Below are 19079 nucleotides of genomic sequence, written 5' to 3'. Positions count from 1 at the left end.
ATCCTTTTATTGTGGGAATATAGGTATTAGGGATAGGTAGAATTAGAATAGAATAATCCCTTTTCCCCAGCATCAGTCTAACCAAGGTTTCATATATTTTTACAGTTTGGGTGTATGCAGTTCACCCTGAAATTAATTTTATTAAAAACGCAAAATGCAAAATAATATTAATTAAAATTTCAATTAAAATATTAAAAGGTAGCTACCGCCAACAGCCAACGCTTCTCGATTAGCTATACATAGGTATTTAATGTAGGTACGTAGGTATACTTACACATGGAATTCCGGAAGAAACCTACCTATACTCACCTCAGAAATAAATCCAAAATTGAAAACTCCGAATTTTTATATTTCCTCAATCTTTTTCGTACAGTTAAATTCAGGATTATAAAAATCACGCTCAGGGCGTAATGTTTTCGAAACATCTTGACTAATTCCTAGTTCAACCTTGAACAAAGAGGTACGGTACCTACTGTTCTTGGTCGTTTTTGAAGGTAATGTCCGAGATGTACGATTATGCATCCTCTCTGAAGTCTAAATCTTTTCTCCGTTTGTTTCTCCAAGCAATGGGGCAAGGTTAGAGATTATTTTTTACGAAGGGTCATTAGTTATGTTCGTTATTACTATTTCTGGCAAATCATCTTGATAAATGTAAGCAGACAATAAAAGCTGAGAATTATCGATGATATACACTCGAGACGAGGCAATACTTTATGCAGTAAAGAATATATGCAGTCAGAATCTACAATCTATGAATATGAATATTTTCATTCATTTACTTTTGCAAGAGGAGGGTCTTATAGTATTTCTTGTTTATGTGTTTATAGATGGAGCATAATTTACCTGTCAATGTATGCCAGGTTGTCCATAAATCTCCACCGTCAAAAATGATTAAGTTTTTTTTTCTTTACTGTCTATTATTTCTGTTTATAATAAAACTAGTAAACTTTTTACTAGTTTTTTTCTTTTTTTTTATATAAATCGGCATGAAAATAGTCAATCCTATGTAAGCAGGTAAATGAATAAGAATTAAGCACTTACATAAGTTAAATTAAATCGAGGTATGTCGGTACGTACTTATCGAAAATATCAATTTTTCCCCGATAAAAAATTGGAGATACCTATGTCTAATACACACATGCATCAAAGAATAACCTAAGTGATGGACCTATAAATATGTAGTTCTTAGGTATGTATATTGTTCAGGTATCTATCTAAAATATATCATCTTCCTAGCTTCCTACTGATGAAACTGCGGCGATATAAAAAATGATAAATTAATGAAAGAATTAGACCAAGTTGAATCTGTTAAGTACACGATTTCAATATACCTACTCGTGCTACTAAGATACCTACCTAACGAGTAAAGTACCACCTAGGCATGAATAAGGTACCTACCTATGAACTATAGGCAAATGCAAATATCCTTTTATTGTGGGAATAGGTAGGTATTAGGGATAGGTAGAATTAGAATAGAATAATCCCTTTTCCCCAGCATCAGTCTAACCAAGGTTTCATACTTTCATATATTTTTACAGTTTGGGTGTATGCAGTTCACCCTGAAATTAATTTTATTAAAAACTTAAAATGAGATAAAAATAAATAAATTATTCTTATCAAGACAATTTCGATAGGTATACTTACACATGGAATTCCGGAAGAAACCTACCTTCTTACCTCAGAAATAAATCCAAAATTGAAAACTCCGAATTTTTAGATTTCCTCAAAAAAGTAATTTGACGAAAATGAAATTCCTAGAAAATTCCCGCCGTTCAAAAATTCGATGTTTGATGTTTTTTGAGTGTGATTCGCTGGAATTTTAATTTGAAATGAATTTTCAATTTGTTTAAATTTGTATTGTTTGCAGGCAGTTGAGCTGAGTGAGACAAGAGCCATGCAGAAATATGCAAGCAAATTGTTACCTGTGAAATTCCCGGGGTGTGAAAAAAAAAAAAATTTCCAATTTTGTGAAAAAAATTGGGGGGTTTTTTTTTTTTTTTTTTTTTTTTTTTTTTTTTATGTTAGGATTATGCATTTCAGACAAGTACCACCTATTTATAATTTTATAACAAGGAAAAAAAGAAGGATTAATACCTACCTACATACATATTTATATAAGTAGAAATAAAGGTGCGATTTCTTAGTGACGTGTTTTTTGCGCCTGGGCAACGTAATAATCCGAGTGTTGTACGTCACACAGTCCTTCCTAAAGATATCACGTTGATCAAAACTCAAAAAACACGTCCGCCCGTAGGAAATCGTACCTTCAGAAGAAGGTACGTACATATTACCTGCATACCTGCAGGCTGGGTAAGGATAAGGAAATGCATAATAATGTTATTAGAGTGTGAAGATAAGTCCCTCTAACTCTAAAGTCTAATTCAACAGTTTAATGCAGCACCTTTAAAATATGCCATAAATAGCCAAAATTTGAGGTGTGTCCACACAAAAAGTCATGAAGGACAAGGGATTACAGAATATGCTAGTCCTGGCTAGTCCTGAAGGATATTATTGCAAGGCCAATATTACCGATAATGAATAGATAATAATGATAATGGATAATGGGGGGTCTAATAGCCCAGTTAATAGCTTAAAATTATGACATTCCTCTTACCGAAATTCAGAGAAAAACACAATAACTTATAAGGTAACTTATCTTGACTTTGAAAAAAAATCAAGTTCCAAGTTTGGTCAAAAAATTTGGGAAGTCATTTTTTTTTTTTTTTTTATGTTAGGATTATGCATTTCAGACAAGTAACACCTATTTATAATTTTATAACAAGGAAAAAAAGAAGGATTAATACCTACCTACATACATATTTATAAGTAGAAATAAAGGTGCGGTTTCTTAGTGACGTGTTTTTTGCGCCTGGGCAACGTGATAATCCGAGTGTTGTACGTCATACAGTCCTTCCTAAAGATATCACGTTGATCAAAACTCAAAAAACACGTCCGCCCGTAGAAAATCGTACCTTCAGAAGAAGGTACATACATATTACCTGCAGGCTGGGTCATGCAGAATATTCAGTAAGATTATAGACATATACAAGTAGGTAGATCTCTAATACAACTAGCACTACTAATTTATCACTACCTTATGGTAAAACAATGTGATTAAGTAATTAATAATCACAAATGCATAATAATGTTATTAGAGTGTGAAGATAAGTCCCTCTAACTCTAAAGTCTAATTCAACAGTTTAATGCAGCACCTTTAAAATTTGCCATAAATAGCCAAAATTTGAGGTGTGTCCACACGAAAAGTCATGAAGGACAAGGGATTACAGAATATGCTAGTCCTGGCTAGTCCTGAAGGATATTATTGCAAGGCCAAAATTACCGATAATCTAATAGATAATAATGATGATGGATAATGGGGGTCTAATAGCCCAGTTAATAGCTTAAAATTATGACATTCCTCTTACCGAAAATCAGAGAATCACACAATAACTTATAAGGTAACTTATGTAGGTAACTTAAGGAGGTATTTAAAAATATAGTTAAATGGTAGATATTTATACATAATTGCTAGTTATAAAAAATAAGTCCATTACTTAATACCTATAAGGTTGGTATCTAAAGTGCTCAGGTACCTCTAAAAATAAATTGTACTTATTCTAATGGTAAAAATCTTAACAAAAACAAGTTATACTATGAGTGTATGAGTATTAGGCCAGCCACTCATTATCAGGTAGATCTGATTAGGTCTGCCTGTCAGGTCTACCTGATGGTGTGAGTGTTCATCTAGTGTCAGGTATACGGAATATGCCTGACCGACGGACCTTTTCAGCCGTACCTGTCAGGTCTACCTGATAGTGAGTGGCTGGCCTTAGGAAAGAAATAGAGAGAGAAAATAGATAATTACAAATTACGAGATCAATAATTCAGTCCTTGCCGGGTATTCGAACCCAGGACCCACGCCTTCTCGAGCCGGAAGTGTTAAGCATAGTTCCAAGTCTGCTTAATCATATCGGCAGCTTTCTCTCCTATCATATAAACCACAGCGTTCGTATGACCAGCAGGGATCACAGGCATAATGGAAGCATCCACGACACGGAGGCCATCGATCCCGCGAACCCTGAGTTGTGGATCGACCACGGCGTCTGGGTCAGAGTCGGGGCCCATTTTGCATGTCCCCACCTAGAACGGGAAAAGAAAATGTGTTATGCTAAGTCCACACATGGTCTACTCCGTCGATGGACTCGACAACATAATTTCACCTCGTCGATCGACGGCGTCGGCTATGTGTGGACAAATCTTTATGAGAATGGAAACTTTAATTCAATTGTATTCTTATACAGGGTGTACGGATGGTTTTCATTTGGGACGCATTGTATTTGTAAAACAACTACGGGAGAGTTCTCGGCCTCTCGACTAGGACCAAACTTGCTCCTTTCTGAGTACTAGGCGAGCGTCTTGACAATAATAATAATAATAATAATAATAATAATAATAATAATAATAATAATAATAATAATAATAATAATAATAATAATAATAATAATAAGTGTCTAGGGCGAAAAAGAGTGAACTCCAAGCAGAGCCGAAAAAACGTAGGTTGCTTAGTTAAGTTAATTATAGGTATCAATATTGATGATACCTATATTTAGAGATCTCTTACCTATCTATTACGAGCAGTATAAGCACTGTTATTATAGTTATTAATGTCATTATCATTCCGGCTCCAACATTACTGCAAACTGACCAAGTGAACTGCATCGCAAAAGTAATTAAAAGTAAACAAACACCTCCGTGTGAACTTAAAGGTGATAGTGATGTATCCACATGTAATTCTCGATAAAGACCTTAATACGGTATTTACGATCAAACTAGAAGTAGTACTTACTCGTACTATTAGTATCTAAAGCAGGGGTGACCACTAACGTTAACTTCGGGAGCGGCAATCCCATAAAGAAGATTCGGGGAGAGCCACGCCGCAGGCGAAGTTTTTGAAAATTTTGGTCTACACCTTCAGGGTGGAAATTCTAATCTTCAGCTCCAGACGAGAAATTTTTCAACAAGTATGAAGTAATGATAATGAACCATAATTAGAGAACCGCACAAGATCGTCTTGCGAGCCACACGTTATGGCCACCCCTGATAGTAATAGTAAGTATAAATAGTTGTATCAGCGACACCTACAAACCTATATTTACAAGATTAAACGTTCGTTCATCAACAAGTATGAAGTAATGATAATGAACCATAATTAGAGAACCGCACAAGATCGTCTTGCGAGCCACACGTTATGGCCACCCCTGATATAAATAGTTGTATCAGCGACACCTACAAACCTATATTTACAAGATTAAACGTTCGTTCATCTTGATGACGCACACCGGCGTCTTGACCACACCCCAGCGGCAGGTTATAGGGTATACAAAAGTTGCGAAAACAATCACTTTGAACTTTTCTACCTAACGTTAATAAACATTAGTTGAACATACAAAACATACTTGTACATATTACATACTTACATTACATTGTACATATTTTGCCTCGTGTGCATTCCGAGCGAAACTTTTACTTGACCTACCTACCACTTAAAGTACTTGTCCGAATAAAAACAAATAAATTATTCCGATATTTTATATATTTGAAGGTAAAACACACTCTTCTTATGGTCATCGGATCAGAGGTGTTGTTTATGTTCTTGTAGTTTCGGATACAATGATACAAATGAAACGCCACGAAGTGAATAAAGCTTTTTTATCCAGTCTCGTTAGCTTGGTTGGTAGTGCGACTGCCTTGTAAGCTTTAGGCCGCGGGTTCGATTCCCGCCCGGGGCAGATTTTATCATAAACGGATAATGTTCGTTCTCGGAACGGGTATGTCTGGACAGAGCTTAACCGTAACCCACAAAAGGTGAGATAGTTCAGGTATTACACAGAACCGTCTGTCCGTCTCTTGGCGTTTACAACGCTACCCTTAAATTTTGCAAGCTCTGAATCGAAATGTGCATAAATTTCGCAAGCTCTGAACAGCGTTGGAGTTCTGGACTGACATGTTTTGTGATTACAATAAGCACCCTTGCGAAATTTTCTATAGTCCATCTAATGAGCGGATAAGCTGTTGACCAAGAGATCTTTTCCATAAAACCATGTCCAAATAACTGGTTGACAATGTTGGGTAAATTTTGTTGATGGACCTGATAAAATTAACCTTTGTCACTGGTAGAACATGGTCATAAAATTGCGAAATTTGCATATTTTTGAGCAAATTCCATGATTTCGTCAACATTTGCTCAAGAAGTTCTTACTCAAGATTCTTGTTAATATTAGTGTAATTCATATGCCTAATTTTTATCAGAATAATCCAATTTTCATCGTAAAATTCATGTAGGTGTCTCATGAAATTTGGAGGTTTATACCTAGTTTGTTTGGTAATTATGACTCAAGGGTATCTAGTACAACTTTTTGGCTTTTTAAATTTGACTTGTTGAGTTTTTAACTTATAGGCCATGATATTATGTGCGTAGATGACCACCTACCACCTACATGTCCACATTTACCATTTTCATAGGTAATTAGGTACCTAAATATATACGGTTATTAATAAATTATTATTTGATAGGTATCTATACACATATAGTATCTACATCTACCTATCAGATGTTATATTAATAGCTACCTATGTCTGGATTCTTATTTTATCTAGGTAGTACTTATTTTTCTCTCTGATATCGAGATCTCTGTTGACATTGGAATGGTTTGTTGTTGTTTTTCAACTGGACCATATCAAATTGTTCATGTCCTGTTGGTTTACCTGGTGACCTGGTGTTAGTCATTACCCGCCAAGTGAGTTAGTATTACTCACTTTGCTGATGAGAAGGTGACTAAAACGGATCACTAAAGTTACACTACCAGTCTAATTAGAATAGAATAGAATAGAATATACCTTGTTTATACTACCAGCATAGGACTGAAAAGTCCCTTTACTCTCGCAGTCTAAACAAGGTCTTATATATTTGATTGGTAATAACATTACATTTTATGGAACAATAAACAAGAGCTTGGAGAAATAATTAGCTTGGAGAATAGCACGCCTGCCTTGTATCAAACCCGCGACCTAGCGCTTACAAGGCAGACGCGCTTCCCTCCAAGCGAACTAGTCTGGCAAAGATCTCTCTCTGCTCGAAATATTAGGTTATACTCGTACTGACCTGATGATGCAGATTAGTGGTAAGTTGTCTGGCAGCGCAAGCCCAATATTTTAGAGGATAGCCCGCCTGCCTTGTATCGAACCCGCGACCTAGCGCTTACAAGGCAGAGGCGCTACCCTCCAAGCTAACTAGGCTGGCAAAGATCTCTCTCTGCTCGAAATATTAGAAATTAGATTATACTCGTACTGACCTGATGATGCAGATTAGTGGTAAGTTGTCTGGCAGCGCACGCCCAATATTCATCACTGCGAAATTCGTATGGCTCACACCCCGGGAATTTCACAGGTAACAATTTGCTTGCATATTTCTGCATGGCTCTTGTCTCACTCAGCTCAACTGCCTGCAAACAATACAAATTTAAACAAATTGAAAATTCATTTCAAATTAAAATTCCAGCGAATCACAGCAAATCCTTCCTCCAGTTCAACGCAATCAAGATGGCCCATGCCCCTCCCGGACATCACTCTGTCATGGGTAGACCTAGCTCAGGCGGCCTTTACTTTCCCGAATATGTGGTTTATCGCGGAGAACAGGTGAGCCTTTTTATTATTATGACCTTTATTTTCACTATTTTACTTAGGTTATTTTAATCAATGGATACTTACAAGTATCCATTGATTAAAATAACCTGAGTAAAATAGTATTTACAAAGGATGTCAAAATTAAATAAATTCATTAATAGTGACTTTATTTTCACGTCAATACAATCATAAGAACGGCACACATTACCCATCTATCCGGTAACAAACAATGTTCCTAAGGATTGGAGGGTTTAGGATTTTGAATAATTACAGCCGACATCGACATTTTCCTTGGAGTCAGCCGTCGTCAGTTTAATGCAGCACCTTTAAAATATGCCATAAATAGCCAAAATTTGAGGTGTGTCCACACAAAAAGTCATGAAGGACAAGGGATTATAGAATATGCTAGTCCTGAAGGATATTATTGCAAGGCCAATATTACCGATAATGAATAGATAATAATGATAATAGATAATGGGGGTCTAATAGCCCAGTTAATAGCTTAAAATTATGACATTCCTCTTACCGAAAATCAGAGAAAAACACAATAACTTATAAGGTAACTTATGTAGGTAACTTAAAGAGGTATTTAAAAAAAAAAAAAAATATAGTTAAATGGTAGATATTTATACATAATTGCTAGTTATAAAAAATAAGTCCAGTACTTAATACCTATAAGGTTGGTATCTAAAGTGCTCAGGTACCTCTAAAAATAAATTGTACTTATAATAATGGTAAAAATCTTAACAAAAACAAGTTATACTATAAGTGTATGAAAACAGATGTAGGTACCTACCTACTAGGATCCAGAAAAAATTGATGTCATCTCATGTTCATATTATGCAATACCTTTTGTTTTGTTGTTTAGGTACCTATATTGGGAACTGTAACTTTATTATGATTGTGATATAGGAGTTGGTAGGTAGGTAGGTTGCTAACGGCAACCTATTAGGAAGCAGTACTATCGTATGGGGCATAAAATTCAAAAGGAAGATACCTAGGTAGGTACCTTCCTATTAGGATCAAGAGAAAAAAAAAATGATGTCATCTTGATCTTATGCAATAGCTTTTGTTTTGCTCAGGTATTAACCGTAACCCACAAAAGGTGAGATAGTTCAGGTATTACACAGAACCGTCTGTCCGTCTCTTGGCGTTTACAACGCTACCCTTTAATTACCAACACCCCAGAACGAAATGTGCATAAATTTCGCAAGCTCTGAACAGCGTTGGAGTTCTGGACTGACATGTTTTGTGATTACAATAAGCACCCTTGCGAAATTTTCTATAGTCCATCTAATGAGCGGATAAGCTGTTGACCAAGAGATCTTTTCCATAAAACCATGTCGCCATGTCCAAATAACTGGTTGACAATGTTGGGTAAATTTTGTTGATCGACCTGATGAAATTAACCTTTGTCACTGGTAGAACATGGTCATAAAATTGCGAATTTTGCATATTTTTGAGCAAATTTCGATGATTTCGTCAAGATTTGCTCAAGAAGTTCTTACTCAAGATTCCTGCTAATATCTATTAGTATAATTCATATGCCTATTTTTTTTTATCAGAATGATTCAATTTTCATCGTAAAATTCATGTAGGTGTCTCATTAAATTTGGAGGTTTATACCTAGTTTGTTTGGTAATTATGACTCAAGGGTACCTATAGTACAACTTTTTGGCTTTTTAAATTTGACTTGTTGAGTTTTTAATTTGTAGGCCATGATATTATGTACCTACGTAGATGACCACCTACCACCCTTGGCATAAATATTTCAAACGGGATTAAAGGCGAAGCGGACATGATCGGCTTCAAGGTATTTGTCTAGCATGCGATGCACGACATGTGATTTTGCCAATTAAAATGCATAAAATTGCATTTAAATACCATTACTTTGTATTAGAACTATAGATGTGCATAAGCTACTTGGCCAAGAACCTGTATCTGAGGCTAGATAAGGCGAATAGAATAGAATAGACCTCTCCTATGACACAATAAGAATCGAGAATCTAGTCACATGAAGTAATGGACCTCAATTCTCAATAGCTTTTCAAGCATTTTGAATTCTGTAAAAGGCAACAATCTCTGTTGTTGTTGTTCTTTTAGGTACGCGTTGTTGTTTTTTTTTACGTTTCAGTAGTTTAGTACCTATATATTTTGTACATAGGAGGTACATGATTTTGTCCTCTGATAAATATCAGAATAACGTGCAACCTGCTTTTGCTATGAAGGTATATTTGTACATAGAACAAAATAAATTATATAGAATTCACCTTTCTTTTGGTTAGTCCACATAAAACTTGAAGGTCCCAGTCATTTTATCTCCTGATCAAGAAAATCTCCTGATGTATTTGAAATTTTGGACAGTGTAAAACATGTACTCGTATGTACTGCCTGCAAACCCTCAGTTAGTGGAGATATCAGATTTTCCATTAGAGGAGATGTCTTGTGCTCTACATAATTATTTTATTAGTGGATATGTCAGATTCTCTCATCTATTATTTAGTGGATATGTAAGATCCTCCATCAATGGATTTTTGTCTAATTTACCGAGGACAGAGTATTCATTTTGAATGCACAATGCACATCATTATTTTATGTAAGATACTCCATCAATGGATTTTTGTCTAATTTACCGAGGACAGAGTATTCATTTTGAATGCACAATGCACATCATTATTTTGTTGTTGTTGTGAATTTGGTCCAGATTCGTCTTGATTATCGTATTTGCCTCTGGTTTATGTAATTCAACTGTTGTGTTTTTCCCTCTTTTCTTCAGGTGATAATAATGCCATGCAACTGAACATGAGGTTATTCTATCCACTTGGGTGGACAGGTCCGACCTCAGGGAGGTCGATCTCATTTGCCCCGGGACAGATTTTTTAAGAAGGGTCCGGAATCAGCAGTTTTTTTGGTTTTTGGTTTTTTTTTGAGGAAATAAAATAGGTACTTTTTTACAAGAAGATTGGGTCGCTATCACTATAATCTTCTTTTATAAAGTTCCTAGGGCCTCTTTGTCGGGGTCCTGTTAGGTTATAAACGGCCCTGGTGGTGGATAATACTTAATGAACGTAAATTACTAGCTGAACCATTGTCCGATTCGATTCGCACGGACGAGAACCAAATTATCATACCAAATACCAATCCAGCAACAGTTGCGCAACACTAATGCCACCGAATTCTTGTTTGGAATGTTAAAATTTTATTCGTAAAATTTACATACAAGCCTGATATGCTTACGCTGTTTCAAAGTCATATTATGTATTCAGTATTTCAGTCGTATCAATATTGGTACCTACCTAATCTTCAGAAAATTGAATACATTATAAATCGGCTTAACCTGTGACAGCTGGCAAGTTGAATGCACCCGTACCCAACGGATACTGGAGTTAACCAAAGTTAGGCGTGGATGGTATTTAAATGGGTGACTTTATGGGACCCGAAACAGCCAGGAATCGGTTCGAACAGAAAAACTGCAAGGTGACTTTTGATAGCAAAAAATGGGCATCCTTACTCTGGGGTCAAAAAAGATCTATTATCCGCTGACTTTGATATGATCCTAACGCTAGTTTCAGGGTAGGAAAGCAACTTTGGCTACTTTATCCATAAAATGGCTGTCCATTTATTTTCAACGGCTCTATTATTTTCGGAACATAATTAATTGATTACGCTCCAGACGAGAAATTTTTCAACAAGTATGAAGTAATGATAATGAACCATAATTAGAGAACCGCACAAGGTCGTCTTGTGAGCCACACGTTATGGCCACCCCTGATATTAATAGTAAGTATAAATAGTTGTATCAGCGACACCTACAAACCTATATTTACAAGATTAAACGTTCGTTCACCTTGATGACGCACACCTATTACTAAAACTAGAAAAGTTGTTGGCATAAATATTTCAAACGGGATTAAAGGCGAAGCGGACATGAACGGCTTCAAGGTATTTGTCTAGCATGCGATGCACGACATGTGGTTTTGCCAATTAAAATGCATAAAATTGCATTTAAATACCATTACTTTGTATTAGAACTATAGATGTGCATAAGCTACTTGGCCAAGAACCTGTATCTGAGGCTAGATAAGGCGAATAGAATAGAATAGACCTCTCCTATGACACAATAAGAATCGAGAATCTAGTCACATGAAGTAATGGACCTCAATTCTCAATAGCTTTTCAAGCATTTTGAATTCTGTAAAAGGCAACAATCTCTGTTGTTGTTGTTCTTTTAGGTACGCGTTGTTGTTTTTTTTACGTTTCAGTAGTTTAGTACCTATATATTTTGTACATAGGAGGTACATGATTTTGTCCTCTGATAAATATCAGAATAACATGCAACCTGCTTTTGCTATGAAGGTATATTTGTACATAGAACAAAATAAATTATATAGAATTCACATTTCTTTTGGTTAGTCCACATAAAACTTGAAGGTCCCAGTCATTTTATCTCCTGATCAAGAAAATCTCCTGATGTATTTGAAATTTTGGATGTACTCGTATGTACTGCCTGCAAACCCTCAGTTAGTGGAGATATCAGATTTTCCATTAGAGGAGATGTCTTGTGCTCTACATATTTTATTAGTGGAGATGTCAGATTCTCTCATCTATTATTTAGTGGAGATGTAAGATACTCCATCAATGGATTTTTGTCTAATTTACCGAGGATAGAGATATTCATTTTGAATGCACATCATTTGTTGTTGTTGTTGTTGTGAATTTGGTCCAGATTCGTCTTGAGCAACAACAACAACAACAACAACAACAACAACAACAACAACAACAACAACAACATCAACAACAACAACAACAACAACAACAACAACACCCAACTATTGCATTAGTAACGTAATTTATATCGGTAGGCATGGTGGTCGGTTTTTGTTTAATTTTTTTATACAAAACCTCTAAAAAAAATCTTGTTGAAAGATTGACCAAATTTATTTGTTTTTTATTGCACCAAATTACCAACTTTATTATCCCAATAGGGTAGGCACCTGTATTTCACAATGAACGAGTATGTTGTTGCTAAGAACACTTTTTATGTGTTCTTGGGCAAACAGAAAAAGCTTTTTTATGTGGCCGACTGCCCGAACTTACAAAGTGCCCTCACCCTAAACACCCATTCCAAGGTGGCTAGGAGAATATTTTTCGCTCTACTCGTAAATCTAATCTGGATTGTTAAGGCTCCAAAAGGGTTTGATTTTTTCCCTCCAAAAAAGGGCTTTCATTTTTCTCTCCAAAAACGGTTTCATTTTCTCCCTCCAAGAAGGGGTTTGATTTTTCCCTCCAAAAAAGGTTTCATTTTTCCCCTCTTCTGGGCCTCAATTTCCACTGCTCATCTCTGCCTATCTGTTTCTAATTTTCCTCCTTATCCGGCCCATGTGGACGTTCGATTTCTTTCAACGTGCTTCCCATAATTCAGCATAAATTATGGACAATTGGACAAGCCCTAAAAAATATCTTAGATCAGGGCCCTATCTAGGATTTTGTCGAGGGGGGAGGGCGAGGGTCCAAACAGTGATGTATAATAAAAATAAAAAAAAAAAATGTGTTTTTAAGATTTAAGGCATTTAAGCGGTAGACAGTATAGATAGGTATCTATACTGATTTAGATAGGTATCTACCTACTAGAAATCCCTAGGTTAGGTACCTACCTAGATGTCAAGTAAAGTAACCGCAGTTCTAGTAACACAGATGACCATAACGGCTTTCTCATTAACCAATGGATTGAATAGGTATGCACTTACTAGTAATGTCTCAATTTTATTGGATTAGTTATTCATGTACAAGAGGAGTTCAGAAGAAATACAGAGAAATGTTACATATTACATGTAGATATAGATAACTACATAATTATGATCATGCAGAATATTCAGTAAGATTATAGACATATACAAGTAGGTAGATCTCTAATACAACTAGCACTACTAATTTATCACTACCTTATAGTAAAACAATGTGATTAAGTAATTAATAATCATGAGTCCTGACAATTAACCTATGAAAGTAAAACAATATGAAGATGACTTTGAAGAACTGAGAAATCTGGTACACAGTTCAACGGGTGGTGTCTATTTCAGCAATCAATAATATCTACAAGAGAGAAATTCAACAAATAGGTTCCTATAGGTAGGTACCTACTGTACATTGTACAATGATACCCACCTAGGTGTACCTACAACAGATGTATGAGAAATCTGGTACACAGTTCAACGGGTGGTGTCTATTTCAGCAATCAATAATATCTACAAGAGAGAAATTCAACAAATAGGTTCCTAATGTTCCTACAGGTAGATACCTACTGTACATTGTACAATGATACCCACCTAGGTGTACCTACAACAGATGTAGGTACCTAGGTGTACCTACAACAGATGTATGTACCTACCTAGGTGTACCTACAACAGATGTAGGTACCCTCGCACGGACGAGAACCAAATTATCATACCAAATACCAATCCAGCAACAGTTGCGCAACACTAATGCCACCGAATTCTTGTTTGGAATTTTAAAATTTTATTCGTAAAATTTACATACATGCCTGATATGCTTACGCTGTTTCAAAGTCATATTATGTATTCAGTCGTATCAATATTGGTACCTACCTAATCTTCAGAAAATTGAATACATTATAAATCGGCTTAGGCTGTGACAGCTGCAAGTTGAATGCACCAATGCACCCGTACGCAACGAATATTGGAGTTAACCAAAGTTAGGCGTGGATGGTATTTGAATGGGTGACTTTATGGGACCCGAAACAGCCAGGAATTGGTTCGAATTGCAGAAAAACTGCAAAGTGGGTTTTGTCAGCATTAAATGGGCATCCTTACTCTGGGATCAAAAAAAATACTGATCAAAACAACCTTTCACGAGAGTACCTACCTAATTACCTATAGGTAATGGTACCAAAAAGTAGGGTACTTTAGTTTTGAAAAAAATAATAATAAATAAAAAAAAATCTATACTTGAGTAGGTAGTGGTCTACCTACATACATACGATTTCCTTATATTACCGAAAAGAACTATAAAATTTCAAAGGAAAAAAACACTTACCATTTTGATGGCTTCAATCAGAACGTCAAGGTCCCTTGAATCACTCAAGTAGTTGGGGTAGAATTTTGGACTGTCGAAAGGATTGCTTGATCTCAGTTTGACAAATCCCCGACTGAATGGACGCAAAATTAAGGGAACAATATTGTAAGCTTGCCGCAATGTTGAATTTTTGGAACATAATTAATTGATTACTAATGTAAACTACCAAGTACCTTCTAGATCTAGATACATACATAGATACCTGGTATTTACCTGGTATGGTATTGTAGGTATTTTAAACACCTACAAGTCCTAAAACGTCCCTAAACCTACAAAAACAAGCAAGGCTAAATTACATCGCCACAAGATTTGTAACATCGGACTTGCAAGTTTTGGGTATGTAATGTTATTTCAATTTTCAATATGTGAGTTGCATCAACGACATTAATCATAATATTAGATAGAGACTTGCAAGTTTTGGGTATGTAATGTTATTTCAATTTTCAATATGTGAGTTGCATCAACGACATTAATCATAATATTAGATAGATACCTACAGAAGAGATAGGCATCTACCTAATTTACATATTTTGAAAATGAATGAAATGATATGAAATCTTCAAAACAAATGAAATTATGATTCAAGTTGCCAATAATGAACTTAATCTCCAATGTAATGAACTTAATCAAAGAAAATTACTTAACGAAATTCACTCTGGTGTGTAATGTGTATTCACTGTTTAGCTGCCTAAACGTATGCATACAAGAACACAACTTCCAATATTATACCGCTTATATACCTATCAAAAATGATATGGTAGTAGATGTTGACATCTACTGACAAAAATGATAAACAACAACAAGAACAACGACAACAACAACAACAACAACAACAACAACAACAACAACAACAACAACAACAACAACAACAACAACAACAACAACACCAACAACAATACAACAACAACAACAACAACAACAACAACAACAACAACAACAACAACAACAACAACAACAATAACAACAACAACAACAACAACAACAACAACAACAACAACAACAACAACAACAACAACAACAACAACAACAACAACAGAACAACAACAACAACAACAACAACAACAACAACAACAACAACAACAACAACAACAACAACAACAACAACAACAACACCAACAACAATACCAACACCAACACCACCACCAACAACAACAACAACAAAAACAACAACAACAACAACAACAACAACAACAACAACAACAACAACAACAACAACAACAACAACAACAACATCAACAACAACACCCAACTATGTATTGCATAAGTAACGTAATTTATTTCGGTAGGCATGGTGGTCAGTTTTTGTTTAATTTTTTATACAAAACCTCTAACAACAACAACAACAACAACAACAACAACAACAACAACAACAACAACAACAACAACATCAACAACAACACCCAACTATGTATTGCATTAGTAACGTAATTTATTTCGGTAGGCATGGTGGTCAGTTTTTGTTTAATTTTTTATACAAAACCTCTAAAAAAAAAATCTTGTTGAAAGATTGACCAAATTTATTTGTTTTTTATTGCACCAAATTACCAACTTTATTATCCCAATAGGGTAGGCACCTAAGTATTTCACAATGAACGAGTATGTTGTTGCTAAGAACACTTTTTATGTGTTCTTGGGCAAACAGAAACAGCTTTTTTATGTGCCCGACTGCCCGAACTTACAAAGTGTTCTCTAAAACTCTAATGCAGCACAATATTGACGAATTACAATGTGAGCGAAATACCTACGAATAGGTATCTACCAATAACTAATAGTCAAGATGTAAGGTACCTTTTTAATTAAAGGTATCTATTCATAACCCTTTATTACTGTTTTTAAGCGGCTAGTTAGTACTTTAATTAGACTAATAGTTTAGTAAGGAGGTACCTGCCCTATCTTTTTGGTTCTATGCAAAAAATATGTAATCAAAATACGATGCAGCACAATATTGACGAATTACAATGTGAGCGAAATACCTACGAATAGGTATCTACCAATAACTAATAGTCAAGATGTAAGGTACCCTTTTAATTAAAGGTATCTATTCATAACCCTTTATTACTGTTTTTAAGTGGCTAGTTAGTACTTTAGTTAGACTAATAGTTTAGTACGAAGGTACCTGCCCTATCTTTTTGGTTCTATGCAAAAAATATGTAATCAGAATACGGACTTACTTTTTTGATTCCTTCCACTATCGCGAACAGATCAGTTGTATCATTAAAATAATTTGGATAGAACAAAGGAAAATGGAATGGATTTTTCGACCTCAGTCTAACAAAGCCTCGACTTCTTGGTCTCACGAGGACAGGCACAATAGAATATGCTTCCCTTTCGGCAAATGGCCGGTACACTTTGTTGTAAAACTTGTCACTGATTCCGAGAACTTTCCTCAAGGACCCCCCTGAATCTCCTGTCAGTGCTCCAGGTCCAAACACAATCTCCATATCGGGATGATTTGGGTCTTCAGCATATTTGGTTGGATAGAAAGCTAAAGCTTCAGCACCCCCCGGTAATGTTAGAGGTCCGGCACCATTCACTAAGAAATCCATGAGATAGCGAGGTTTGGTGTATTTGCTTTCTACAATAGTGACTGAACTATTCACTAGAAACACTAAGCCAGCCATAGACAAGTGATCCTGCATATTATAACCGACCTTTAAATCTTGAATCACAGGAATATTCAATTCTTCTAAATGTGGTCTAGGGCCTACGCCAGACAGCATCAGAAGCTGAGGAGAATTCAAAGTCCCAGCACTAAGAATAACTTCTTTCCTGCATTTGACAGTGTATGACTTTCTGTTTTTGGAAAATTCCACGCCATATGTCCTCTTCGTGATGGGATCAATTAATATTTTGGTAACCCTGGCTTCCTTAGCTACTTTCAAATTATGACGTTTCCTGATTGGGCGAATAAACGCTTTGGATGCACTTTGCCTTGCTCCCCTGATTTTATTAGCCAGGACATAGGAAAATCCTATTGGGTTTTCACAATGATCTACTTGGTCATATCCTAACTCAGAACCGGCTTCCAAGAAGGCTGCAGACAGGGGGGTTCTCCAGGAGGTTTGTTCTACTTTCAGATAGCCTCCAATACCATGGTACGGGGATCCTTTCAATCTGGATACAGAAATATCTTCAGACTTTTTGAAGTATGGTAAAACATCGCGATAGCTCCATCCAGGGTTACCCAAAGCCTCCCAATTATCAAAGTCCTGAGGGACACCCCTCGAATACACCATGTAATTGATGACACTGGTACCTCCCATGGCTTTTCCTCTGGGCCAGTTACATGTTTGATCTGACATACCGCGACAAAATCTCTCGTCCTTTTCTGTTTTGTAGCCCCAATTGAAGTCGGTATCAACCATGTAGCTTACAAACAGAGGGACATCTGTCAGCAGGGACTCTTCCCTTCCCGCTTCCAACAGGAGGACTGTCCAGTTGGGATTTTCGGTAAGTCTGTTTGCAATAACAGAACCACCCGATCCGGCACCAATCACGATGAAATCATATTCCTTCTCAAATATTTTGGTATCCTGAACGATGTTGGACGGCGTTAAAATTGCATCTTTTGAAACCATATTAATGAACGTACGAAATAATTGAGACTGAGCGTGTGCCACTGACAGCAGTAGCAGATGGCACACGAGACTGAATAGCGCGCACTCCGTACGAAATAATTGAGACTGAGCGTGTGCCACTGACAGCACTAGCAGATGGCACACGAGACTGAATAGCGCGCACTTTAGAGAAGAATAGCCCGGCCCAGACACAAGGTTGCCTAATAATTGCCCATGTATTGGTGATTAGACAAAATCAAAAGAAGAAAAAAAATATCCAAATTTGATAATGCCTTCACAAGTTTGTCTGAAGTTGGAGAACCTACCTCACATTGCTTCATCTCCAGGCATGAATCAAGCCACGACAATCCATCACTGAAATTAAGGTGTGATTAATCTTGATCAAGTTTTTATAATGAAATGGATATAATAAAGACTACTACAAAACGATGGAGGCACGGTTGCTGTTAAATTGAAAGATTTTATCGTAGAAACTAAAAACACTTCGGAAGCAATGTTCACTTCCACTAGTTTTGTTTTTAATGGACGCACTTATTCTTGTTTTAACTAATCCAAAATTGATGTCAAGAAGGGAAGAAACAATGAAGATCCGAAGAGCACACATCACTAAATTTAATGCTGGCCTTAAGGAGCATGCCTGTTGAAAGTGAAAAGAGGAAATAGGCAGATACCTAGTCATATTCACTGCCAGAAAATTAATGAATGCTAATACCTAATGCCTGTCTT

The 19079-nt window shown here is 36.1% G+C and overlaps 1 pseudogene; it reads right to left on the bottom strand.

The window, feature by feature from the left end:
* Window positions 1-3467: 3467 nt before the first annotated feature.
* Window positions 3468-18432, bottom strand: LOC103506895 (annotated as a pseudogene).
* Window positions 18433-19079: the final 647 nt, after the last annotated feature.

The sequence above is a fragment of the Diaphorina citri genome, unplaced genomic scaffold (assembly GCF_000475195.1).
Source record: "Diaphorina citri unplaced genomic scaffold, Diaci psyllid genome assembly version 1.1 scaffold271, whole genome shotgun sequence".
In the NCBI taxonomy this organism is placed as follows: domain Eukaryota; kingdom Metazoa; phylum Arthropoda; class Insecta; order Hemiptera; family Psyllidae; genus Diaphorina; species Diaphorina citri.
Note: the sequence above shows the minus strand (reverse complement) of the source record. Positions and strands in the feature narration are given on the sequence as shown.